Source organism: Motacilla alba, chromosome Z, assembly GCF_015832195.1.
Source record: "Motacilla alba alba isolate MOTALB_02 chromosome Z, Motacilla_alba_V1.0_pri, whole genome shotgun sequence".
Classification (NCBI taxonomy): Eukaryota; Metazoa; Chordata; class Aves; order Passeriformes; family Motacillidae; genus Motacilla; species Motacilla alba.
The window spans coordinates 66,751,234-66,763,675 of record NC_052046.1 but is presented as its reverse complement, the minus strand read 5'-3'; the positions used below and the strand labels follow the sequence as shown (position 1 = coordinate 66,763,675).

Sequence of the window (12,442 nt, the reverse complement as noted above, 5' to 3'; positions counted from 1 at the left end):
AAGAGACATAACTCTCAGTTCTCCTGAAATACCTGAAATTTTAAAGGGACAATTATTTGAAAATATGTAATAAAACCCCCCACACAGTAAAAAATTCTACATATGTGCATTATCCTTACTTAACAGATTTTTAGGATTTTTCCCTTTATTAACAGGTCCTTCTCTAACAACAGACTACCTGTAAATATTAGTACCCATTGGTGCAAGTAACAGGAGCCATTTCTCTTCTGGCATTATTGTAATCCATAAGTGCCACTGTCACTTCTGACAAGCCACTGTTTGAATTTAAAATTCTGCAAGAATAGGGCTGTGACTGGAACACTAGAACAGCCTTTAAGCATCTCTAGTTCAGCAGAAGTCAATATAAATTCAAAGGTCTCAAAAGCTGACTTAGTCCAAAGACTATATTTTTCCTCATCTCTTACAATTAGTGCTCCAATTAATAACAACCTTTTAAAAATTATTTTTAATATGGACAAACTGAGTTTATTACTTGTAAATCACCTTCAGAAACAGCAAAAATACTTCAATGAGTACTCACAAAGTAAATAAACTTGAAGCAGAAAAATCACATATTAACAACCTCATTCTAATTAGCTTTAGGTAACTAAACTCTAAAAAACTGATAATGAAGGCACACTACAACTGTTTGCCAGTGTCACAAAGAAAAATTGCTTCCAAGTTACCAATGTACACCTTTGACAGAAGAAACCAAAGATCTAACAATGTAAGAAATGCAGCTTCAGTTTATTCCAGGACTTCCAAACAAGCAACAAATCTGCACAACACATTTAGCGGTCTTTGAAAATTATTTCCAAATAGAGTTTATTTTACAAGGTACAGGTTAAATGTTCTCTTAGCAAAATAATGTTATTTATTTGTTAGCAGAAGTATGCAATTTGCCTTAATTTGTATGCTATTGAATAAAAGTGCAATAACCAGCCAAATTGTGAGAAGTCTGATAAGGAGCACATCTGTCACAGAAATACTCATTAACACTTACCCATCAATAAGATTTTTATAGATTTTATCAGACTCAAGTATTGTCACATACTAAGTAATTTAATTTCAGTAAAACAACTCTGTGCTGAAAACTGATTTTTATTCTTATGATGCTGTTGAATAAACTGCTTATACAAAAAAAAAAAAAGGAAAACCAAAAAAATCTTAAAAAAACCCAACCAACTGACCATAGAAAAACCCAATAACAAAAAACCAAACAAACCCAAAAAAAAACCTCATTAAAAGCTAAGACACAAAGTCTACATTAGCTTGAATGCTGGTTGTGGAATGATCCACTCCGCACATCTCTTCAGAAGCGAGCCACAAGATTTAATGCCAATTACATGTATACTTCTTACACAACAGGAGAAAATAAGTAACCAAAAGATGCACAAACTCCACTTCCCATCACCAAAACTCAAGAGCTCCCTTTCTAGTGGACACTAACAGCCTGTTTATCTAGCAACAACATCAAACTAAAGTAAGGTTTTACACTCACCAATTTCTCATTAACAAAAAAATATTAACAAGAGGGAGTTTTTTTGACTCAAAATATCGGGTTCAAAGCCTGAGCCAACTTTGATAAGCACCACTGAATGACATACAGAGGCAAACTGTTGCATTAAATAGAGTGAGTATTGAAATGTGGATTTAAGGGATAAACTTTGGCTTTGTTCAAAATGTAGCACATGTCCTGTTCCAACTGCAGCACATTTATAAACAGAACTTTTAGCATTTCCACAGTTCTTTCCCCTGACATATTGAAACTAGTCTATATCCTACAGAATGAAGATTCAGAATTTGCAGAGCAGGCATAACCAAAATATGACAAAACACAACTGTAGCCAGTACTGATTTTATTTATTCCATGCAAGTATTTTGAGGGCAACCTAGATAAAACTAAAGAGATATAACAGTGGTCTTCTTCTGACTTTTTTTGCCATTGCCCAGCTGCAGTGTGCCTTAGAAGGAGCTATTTGATCTTGCAGGAAACCTGTTTTTCACTCGGACTATTATATAAATCAGTATAAAGGGATTTTTAAATGCATATTAAGTATATATTTTTTTCTAAACTAGTGTAAAACTGCAACCCAGAACATCCCATCTACTTCTTTTTAAATGTATGTATTTATGTACATGTATATGTACTATCTTACTAGTTAAATCAGGGTGTTATTTTAAGTCTGATTTACAAAAAAATTCAAATACACATCACAGCTATCTTTTAGTGATCTCTCCCCAGCCACATCAAATTTTGAACCTCTCAATCAAGACACTCTCAATTCAGCAAAGGATTTAGTAATTTAGAAAGGATCATTTCAGGGTATTAGGTAATTTAAAATTTCTGAAGGAACCTAGCAGAGAGTACAGGCACTAGTCACTCAGAAAGTTCATTACAATTCCACACAGTGCTCATTCCAACAGGCAGCATGTCACCAAACAGAACAAACATGCCAAACATGTAGTCACAACAAAAGTTTCAAAGTTGTAAGACATGTGACTATCAGACTAACTAACCTGAGCTAGACACTGGAAAGGTATTAGGTATTCTGCTTCAGGGATGCTATAGAGAGCATTATGGAGTATTACACTTACTAGCATATGCAACACAGCTACTCAAGCATATTAGCTGATTCAGTTTAATTTCAGCTGAAATTACTTAGTTTCAGAGACATCAAGAAAATGGGAGCATGATTTCCCACTTCTTTATTTTATACAACACCAATTTCACTAGAAAGCAAACTAACCTGTAGATCATAATACTTTATGCAATAACTGAATTACTACAGAAAAAACTGTATTCTACCATTAAGAAGCTAGGTATGTATGCAAATACAAGCTGTCATTAGAAAACACTTTAACCTACCTCTTTTAAGTGTGTTTGAACACACCTGTGTCATGGGAACACATAATAAAAAAATTATGAAAAATGCATGACTGATATTTCCCTTTCTAGAACTAGCCATGTTTCTAACAACTCCCCAAAACGAAACAAAATTAACTATATCATAAACTAGATATAACTGAGGCAGGCAATATCAGCAGGGTTAACAATGGTAAGCTGTGGGATGAGATGCCATCCCACTCACACCACTGAGATGCCCAGAGCCTGGGGTAGGCAGGCAGGTCAGCAGGAGAACACCTGGAAGAACACCAGGGAATTTCACCCACTCCAGACACAAAGCCAGCTTCGCTGGGAGCCCACTGAAATGCCTCTACACTGATGCAGACAGCAGGGGAATAAACAGGAAGAACTGGAGCTCACACTTTCAGGCCTATAACCTTACTGGTATCACTGAAGCATGGCGGGGCAGCTCCTATGGAATGTCGGAACGGAAGGATGCAAAGCTGTTCAGTCTTCTTTCCTTCTTAAGAGGGGAAAAAATTACTTCAGCTTTTTTTTTAAGAGATGTCACAACAGAAGACAACCATTCTGACACTCTTCCATTCTTTCTCTTCTCACAAGTGGCAGAAAGAAGAAATTAAGCATAAGAACGAAAAAACAACAGCAGGATTCAGGTCAGTTGAAAACCATGAGTGAAGCATCTGCATTTTACTTGAGGATTTCCTCAACTGCATCTCTATATATGACCAGAACTTGGGCTTCTGTATCTGATGTTCTCTTTGTGGGATCTTGTGCAGTGTGAGATCCTGTGTGTTTCAGTGGATTTTCCACTACAATTTATCTTCCATGGTCATGCCCTTTAACTGATACGTTCCCGTGGACAAGTCTCTCATTTACCAAGCACACAGTCCTGCACAATCACTGCAATTCTTAAGAATGAATGAGAAATAAAACAATATACCCAGCAGAGTGACACAATCAAAAAGACAGACCAGATGAGTCATAGTCACAACAGTATTTTCAGTGAACATAGGAAAGAAAAGAAAAAGAAGCAGGAAAGAAAAAGCAACAGGAAAAATATTTTGCTTAAATTGAACTGTGTGATGTAAAAGCCCAGAAGAGTTTTTTAGCTGTATAAATCCAGGACTAGGGCTGTGTTTTAGATGTTACTATAAAAGAAAAATAGTCTATACTCTTTTTAGAAAAGTAATGAAGTAAGAGGCTGGAGAGAGATCTAAGATAAAGAAAAAATAAAATTAATGCTTCTGAGGGACAGGCAAATAGTAACACTAGCAATCAAAGGTGGAAGACTATCAGCAAGAGACAGAGGACAACGCAGTATGTATTGAATATTCCTAAAACACTAGTCAGCCATGTATGTACAGTGATATAAATAATCCCATACTCTAATATTATTCCATTCAACGAAAAAAAATGCCTCAGGAGTCAGACGTGAACTATCCACATGGATACAGAAGTTGTATGTGGGCTTGCAAATTAAATCACAGAACCTTCACAGAAAACTTAGAGGAAATGTGATGATGACTCTACAAGTCAAAGAGAAATTGCTCTCAGAAGAAAAGGGATTTCAATCAGAAGAACATAGTCAGTGATATCTAAAAAATGAGAGTGATATCACTGTTTCTATAATTTGGTTAGGGAACTGGTCCTCACATATTCTGATGAAAACTCAGTAGAATACAAGGGCTCTAAGATAAATTTAGACAGGGAAATTCCAGCAGCTACTGCAAACGATATGTTCAATGAACATACAGAAGAAACAGACATACAGACAGCATTTGCCAGAGTAATTAATATAGTTTTTGTAAAGTGAATGATAGCTTCCTTCCTTTTTGAAGATACACATTCCCTGATGAAAAAAGTGCTGAACAACATTCATCTCAAGGTTTTAAATTTAGACAATGGGCAGAACAAGGAATATTTTTGGGTTTTTTATGTCTATGGAAGTATGGAGTGAGGATGAAGTTTTGTGATTTAGAAGCAGAAGCTCTTCAAAATAGAGAAAATAACTTTCTGAAAATGATCATCTGCATTAGTCACTTCAGTAGTGGAGATTAGAGGTTATTAAGGAGTGGCCCCAAAAACATGTCATAAACTTATACTGTGACATTAACTATGTCCTGCCAATTGATGAGTGAATATAATAACCACAAAAATCTTTGTACATCTGTTTTACAGCTGTTAGCACTTACTGGAAGAGATGTAAATGCTGACATATTAAAATTTGAGCATACAGCAGAACATGGCAAATATCCCTAAAGCCTATTACTTGGTTTCAGAAATAAGATTGATCTTGTTCCTCAAAACACTATTCTCTGTTCCTTACTTTTTCTTTTTTTGTTCCAGTCCTGCTCATGACAGAACTAGGTATCTCATAAAGTCACCATGTAGAAAACCAGATAAAGAATCATGTCATCTTTACAAAAAAACACCAAGTATTTTAAATTAATAACATGGCACTCACACATGAAACCAGTTGCTGGTTGGATATAAGCTGATTACTTGATTTGAGTAGATCATCTCTTTGGAGTCTCTTTCTAGTAATTATAATATGCATTTTCTTAGTTTACTATTGTATATATCTAGAACTGGGCAGAACAATGTAGATATAAAACAGTTATTAGAAATCTAAATATTCAAAGCTAATTAAAATATCTCAAGTACACAGTGAAACCAATTAAAAAACATAGGTATTCAAAAATCACTTTATGATAAGGCAGCATTTTCTGCTTAAAACACCTTCCAAAGCAGCAGAAATTATGCATAATTGATGTACACATATTATAAAACACTGCACTGGATGCAAATTAATGTTACCTATCCTGAATAACAGGGGGTAGTCTGAAAAACAAGACTTTCTAGCATGAAATTTGATAACTGTTAGAATTTCTCAGACCAACAGCATATCCTAGACTATGCCTGTGGAGTAACACTCTCTAAGAAAAAGAAAATTACAATTCTTCAGAGTCATGGCTTTGTCCTCGGAGTATCTGTAGTATAAGATTAGCCTTACTGGTTAAGAACTGATGTTTTTACATGCAACAGTCATGGCAGGATCTTCCTTCCATATTTTTTAGCTGTTTTCTGAATCTATGTAACTTTTTACAATGTCATACTGTAGCAACCAGTTGCACAAGTTAATAATACATTTTTGAAGAACATGTTTCTGCGCTTGTTTTAAATCATTTGACTAATGTCATTATTTGATGAGCCCTACTTCTTGTTTCTGCAAAGAAAGAGAACAGTCATTATTTCTTATTCACTTCCCCCATGTATCCCCACACCCCACACATCTTTATCACAATCCCCTTCATTGCACTTCTCAAGTCTGTAAAGCCCAATCTACTTATTCACTAATTCTACTGAAGCTCCTCCACATCTCTGAGCATTATTATTTTGTCTTTCTGAATTCTCCTACATCAGTTTTCTAATTAAGGGAGCTGAAAATATAACTGGTTACATGAAGCCAAACTCTTCTGTGGTACATAGCGAAAGGACAATTGGCATTAAGAAAAACACCAGTTACACACGGAAAAAAACCAAAAACCTCACAATGAGGACAGTGGTCAAACACTGAAACAGGTTTCCCAGAGGGACTTCCACCACTGGAGCTGCTAGAACCTCAACAAGCACAAGGCATTTTGCAGCCTGGTATAAAATTAAAGATGGCTCTGTTCTGAGCAAGAAGCAGGACCAGATGGACTCCCCGAGATCTTTTCCAATTTAAATTATTCTGCGGTTCTGTGGCATTTGGGAAGCAGGTGCACATCAATTAATATAGCAATGTAATGTTTTCTGCTCTCTTCTTTCTTCTTTTCCTGAAAATTTCTCGCATGCTTTTTGGTTTTGATCACTTCTAGTGACCTCATACCTTCAGGAACATTTAGACCTTATTTTGAGTGGTAATTCAGAAGTCATTAATGATATATGTGAAATCAGGCAGTATTACTACACATTGGTCTACAGGAATGTAGTAACACAATACAATGTTAATATTAAAAGTTTTTAAAAAGCTGTTAGAAATAATACATACAATTTGAATAAAGTTCAGGAATTTATTTAACTTATTATCATAAACACTTGTTTTCTTTCAAAATAAAGGGTTTTTTTTTCTCTTATGATTACTTTTATGTATTTAATTTCTTATATATCGGATTTTGAAATTACAACAGAGGCTAGAAAGTAATTTTATTTTTTTTTCCAGGAAAACAGCAGCAAGAAAAAGTACTAAGCAAGAGACTGGTGAAATATTTGGAGATAAAAACCTGAAAAATCTTTGGCAGATTTTACCTAGGAAAGGTTCAGCTATCAGCAAACACTCTGTGTAAATAGATTAATTCTTAAAAAAGAATTATGAATACTACAATATGATTGACCCTTTGCTTTCTTTTTTGAATCCCTATCTATCATAACAGAATGTATGGTTAAGTTGTCTGCTCTGTTTTCTGTTTTAATTAAGACTTTCAGAAGGCTAATTTTTCAAGCAACATGTGAAATGTCAGGGAAATGTCACCTTCATCTTTTAAATAATCAGAAAATCTTCCAAACACACGAACATGTATTAAATGTCTTAACGAAAGTCGAGCATCTCTTAAGGGGGGTTAGCAATAATGTTTCCAGAAACACAGTACATTTTAACTCTTATATACACCTAACAGCACTTTTATTTTTAAAAAGATGATACTTGAATTTCACCAAATTATTATCAAGAATGTCAACAGTTCTCTAGAGAAAATGACAAAATGTACCTCAACACCTAAGCTGAGGGACTGAGATCTTGTATAAAAACTGGTTTTGTGGAAGGAAAAAGTAGCCAGACAAGGACTTTTGCAGTGCAGATAGGCTCCTGAAATTAAGTATTCCTTCTCTGTTTAATGACTGTATCTCTACACCACTAAATCCCAAGACACCTCCATTCATTGATCCCATAATGATGCCAAGTAAATGACACCTGATTTCAATAAAGGCCATTTAACAAACCAATTAAGACTTCTGAAAGCTTATGGACAAATTTAGAATAAATAAATACTTTTTAAAAAATAAGTTTAAATGCTATTACTTTATTTAACTTTGGAAACATATAACAGGGAAAATTAGGACCTCCATCCTTTAAAAACCTCATGCTTGTCTGTACATTTCCTGTTATGAACCGTCTCACTGATTTCAAGAGCAGTGTTATTAATCAACAAAATGGCATTATTAACTGAATGTACTAAAAATTATTAATTCTCAAAAAATCATTTTAGTTGTTTCAAGTAATAAAAAATTATCAAATTTCAGTCTGTTCAGCACTTGCTATATATGAAAGGGAACTACTTTTTCATGGCATGGTCTTTCTCTTCCTTGGTTGTCACTGGCACATCACAGTAACAGATCTCCAAACACATTCACATGTTCTCTCTTGCTATAATTCTGTGTAAGCTCATTGTAAGTTGCAATGAGAGAACATAAAACAGACTGCACTGAGTACTCATAGTTGTACTGCAGCACCTAATGTTCACAAAAGCAAGAAAGCCAACATCTTACATCCACTGGCAGCTAATAATTCAAAAAAACAATGACATGAAAAAAAAAAATGGTATGATGAACTGGCTACTGGTGAAAGTCAGCATCTGCTAGGACAATATGCTCAACATTCAGGCTGTGCTGCTGCTGCTGCTTCAAGAAAAGCAAGACCCACAAGTCAAAAAGCAGTGAATAAATGTGCATCCACAAACCATTTCAATGTTAAAATTCTTAGGAGAATTTTTTAATCAAAGAGGCTGATTTTATTATTTAATACTGCATACATCCAGTTGAAATAGCTTCAGGTTTTTATGACCAGAATTCTCAGAAAAACAGAGAAATGTAGTAGTGCTTGATGCTGCCCCAGAGTTTTAATCAAGATCAACACTACAGCTGCCATTCGAAGCAGTAAAGTCTTCAACTTGCAATATATTTTTGAACTGGTTATATACATCTATACACAAAAAGACTGGTTTTGCCATCCTCCTTTCAAGGTAAAAAAGAAAAAACAAAACAAAACAAAATCTGAGCTAGAATGAAAATTCTTGCTAAGGTAATGGAAGAAATTGATTTTTTCTACGTAAACACCTGTTTTGCAGCATTACTCCTATTTCGAAAATTGCATCTCTATTTAACTAGATTGTGATAAAACAGCAACCAAGAAATCAGTACTGCTCCACTAGAGATGGGAATTAGCGTAGGAAATAAATCTTATGTCCTGATGTCTTCATATACTCATTTATTCACAAAAACAAGTATAAAGGTAGAGAGTGGTTTTGGCACTTGTTAAAAAATTACAGTATTCTGTAATGGCACTTCCTCAATGCAATGGTGACGTTTTAGGTGAACAGGAGTTAGCTTCTGTTTTTAAAAAGTTAACATCAAACTTTTCAAATGGGTAAATATTACTCAAGGACCAACAGAACTTTATTACAAGTACCGGCCTAGTAAAAAGAACTAGAGTCATCACTCTGTGGGCTGATAACAAAAAGCCACAGGTAAAGAACCTCTAAGCTACACTTCACAAGAGGTATGCAAAATTTTCAAGTGAAAGTGCTTGAAGAACTAAGCTATGCATACAGTTCTCAACACAATGAACTCAGCAGACCAAGCAAATACAAACACAATGTCCAGGACATTTTTACACAAGGATCCAGACTGGTAAACGTAAAGTCTTGCAAAAAAATATCCAAAGTACCTCAACTCCTAATGTTCTCTGCAACACTCTGCAGCTGAAGTAAGGAAGTGATGAAGATCACCCACAGTTACCACAAGCATGTTGATGAATTCCTGAAGAGCAGTGTACATGCCAAAGAATGCCATCTGGAACTGGAAATTGTCTTTACTAGCCACAGACTTAAAATAACAGTAACAGGCTTGTCAGAAATCCATATATACTTACACACCCTGCAGACTGAGAAGCACAAACCATTGTCCTTTTCTCATTTCAACCTGTGTTAGTTATTTTAAAACTCTAAAACCCTCTGACAGGAAGCCAAGCCACATTTCAGCAGAGAACAAAACAGAAACAGTTCTCATTCTTTATTCCAGATCTGCACAGGCAAAGCATCAGTATCTTGACAAAATGTCATTTCATAAAGTAAATCTGTATAGCAGTTTATAGGTGGGGGATTATAAGTCAGCATAGAAGAAAATTACAGCTATGAGCTACCAGCAGGTTTTTTTCTGCCACGGAGATTAGTTAAAAGACACTCAAGTAAAATACAGGGAATCCAGAACTAAGGTAACAGGTCAATGAGAAGGACAGTTTGGGGCGTTTCTTCCTAGAGATTCTGAAAAAAAAATAATTTCCTGACCTCAACTCAAGCAAAGGTTCCATTCAACACACGGTTTTCTAAGGAGGACTGTAACTTTTTAAGTTCAGCATTTTGTATCCAAAGACATGGGCAGACAACTAAATCAACTAACTGGATGCTGTACCAACTGCATAAAAGGAAAACTAAAGCTATGACAGCAAGTACTCTGTGCATCAGCAAATGAAGCAGCTGATGCTGCTTCCAACTTGTGCCAGCTGGGGGTTAGTCAGCCCAAAATATATCTAAATGCAGTATTTATAAACATAGTATGAACTGACTATGGCATTTGTTAGTGACTGCACTTACTACATCGGTCAATTATTTTAATTAGAATGCACTACTTATTAACAGGAGGAATGACAGTCTTTCCAGATCTCATTAAATATATTCAAACACTGATGGATTTGGTTGGTTTTTGGCCACATTCACACTCAGTGATACCTCCTGAAGATAAGTGCTTTACAAAACTAGTGTGAAGTCCAGATCTTAGGCATTTAAGTCAAGAAAGTCTGTTTCCTGCAAGGGACCAGATGTATTGGAGTAGCTGAAACCTGAACAGCTGTTGGGGAAGCAGTGGACAAAAGTCAACATGTAAAGAACAGAGAATAAGAACAGCATCACTATATTGCATGACCTCAAAATCCATAAATTCTCCTATGGTTCACAAGACACCAAAAACTAGATAACCTATAGCTGAAGAATCCCAGGCTGCAGGGGAGAAACCTGCAGCCCAACTTCAGCAGAAGTCCATGCCAACCAACAGAAAACACTATTCTCTAGGGGGATGAGGTGGGGAAACCACCAAATTTTTCTGTAACTTCAAACAAAGTTCTTACAGGCAGCAGAGAAATCCTGTCTCCCCAGCCAACCACCATGTCATTGTACCAGAGGGGCACTGTCTTTATGTTTATTATCACACTGTTCTGACAGGTACAAAGTAACATTTCTTCACTTCTGCCCTCTACACATGGGCATCTACTAAGCAAGATTCCTCTTATAATTCATTAAGTGGCTTGAGCTGACTCACTGACTGGCTCTAATGAAATCCCCTGGTAAATGCTGTGTCAAGGCACCAAGAAATAGCATTACATGTTAAGTAATCAGGCAGGATGTGAAGTCTTTTTTCTTCTCCCAATAAACAATGTTACTAAATATGGACTGGTGATTTGTAACCTGTTTGGAAAATCATATTGTGAGAGGATACATTTGTTTTATTACAATAAAGCAAAGTTTCATGGAGTTGACCCTGAAGAGCTTCAGTCAAATGGGACATGACAAGTTCTCAGCCAGATCCACATTTACCTTAGATGTGTTAAACAACAAAACTGAAACTTTCATAACTGGAAAGAGCTTGCAGTATGCCTAGATTCAAATCTGATCAGGTATTTCTGTCTGACAGCTGTTTGGCAGGGTAGTCAGAATGTGATGTTTACTTTTGGTTTTGACAGATACTTGTTTATGCACAAATCAGCCTGCATGTTAATAGATAAAATGACAGACCAACTTTGTGACAGCTTGAACACAACTTGAGCATCATAACTGAGGTAGGCTTAATGAGTAATCTCTGCAGGGTGCCAAAACAACAAATATCTGCCAATTTAAACAACAGAACAACAAAAACGCAAACCCTCAAAATTGGCAGTGCTCAAATTCAACTCTGAGTGAAGCGTATGGTCCACTGAACTCATGCACAGATCACAGCTACAAATCATAGACACAAACAAGACTATTTTGAAAATATAAATATCATCAACATAAACATGGAGGACAGAGTCAGTGTATAAGTCTCAGTAATTGCACCAAATAAAAGTTTTCAATCCTATTCAAGCTGAGGTTCATAAATTTACCTAGCATGATTACCTTCCAGAAAACAAAATAAACAAGGCAGCACTTTTTCTACAGAAATGCAAAGACTTTGAGTCATTAATTCAGTCAATAGAGTTTCTTTTTTTATTTCAATCATTTCTTATTAAAAAGCATCTGAACAACCAAGCAGTGTTCCCTCAAAGTTCGTAAGCTGTACTTATTTGGCATGCTCAAGCTGCTTGATGAATCAAAGACCAGTTTCCTCTGTTACAGAAGAATCTCCTTTTGCGCCCACACCCCCCTCGCCCTAAAAAAATCAGTATTTTCCAGTTTATGGGTATAGTTATACATGATTCAATGCATCAACTTCTTAAAAGGTATGTTGAAGAAAATAACTGATTAAATACTTCAGTCATGTTGGCTGAAAACCCTATTTTCCTCACTA

At 35.6% G+C, this 12,442-nt stretch overlaps 1 protein-coding gene across 6 annotated transcripts in view; it reads right to left on the bottom strand.

Moving 5' to 3' along the window:
* The window catches only part of FER (FER tyrosine kinase), a 154,223-nt gene that overhangs the window by 77,139 nt on the left and 64,642 nt on the right, over positions 1-12,442 (bottom strand). The window lies entirely within an intron of this gene.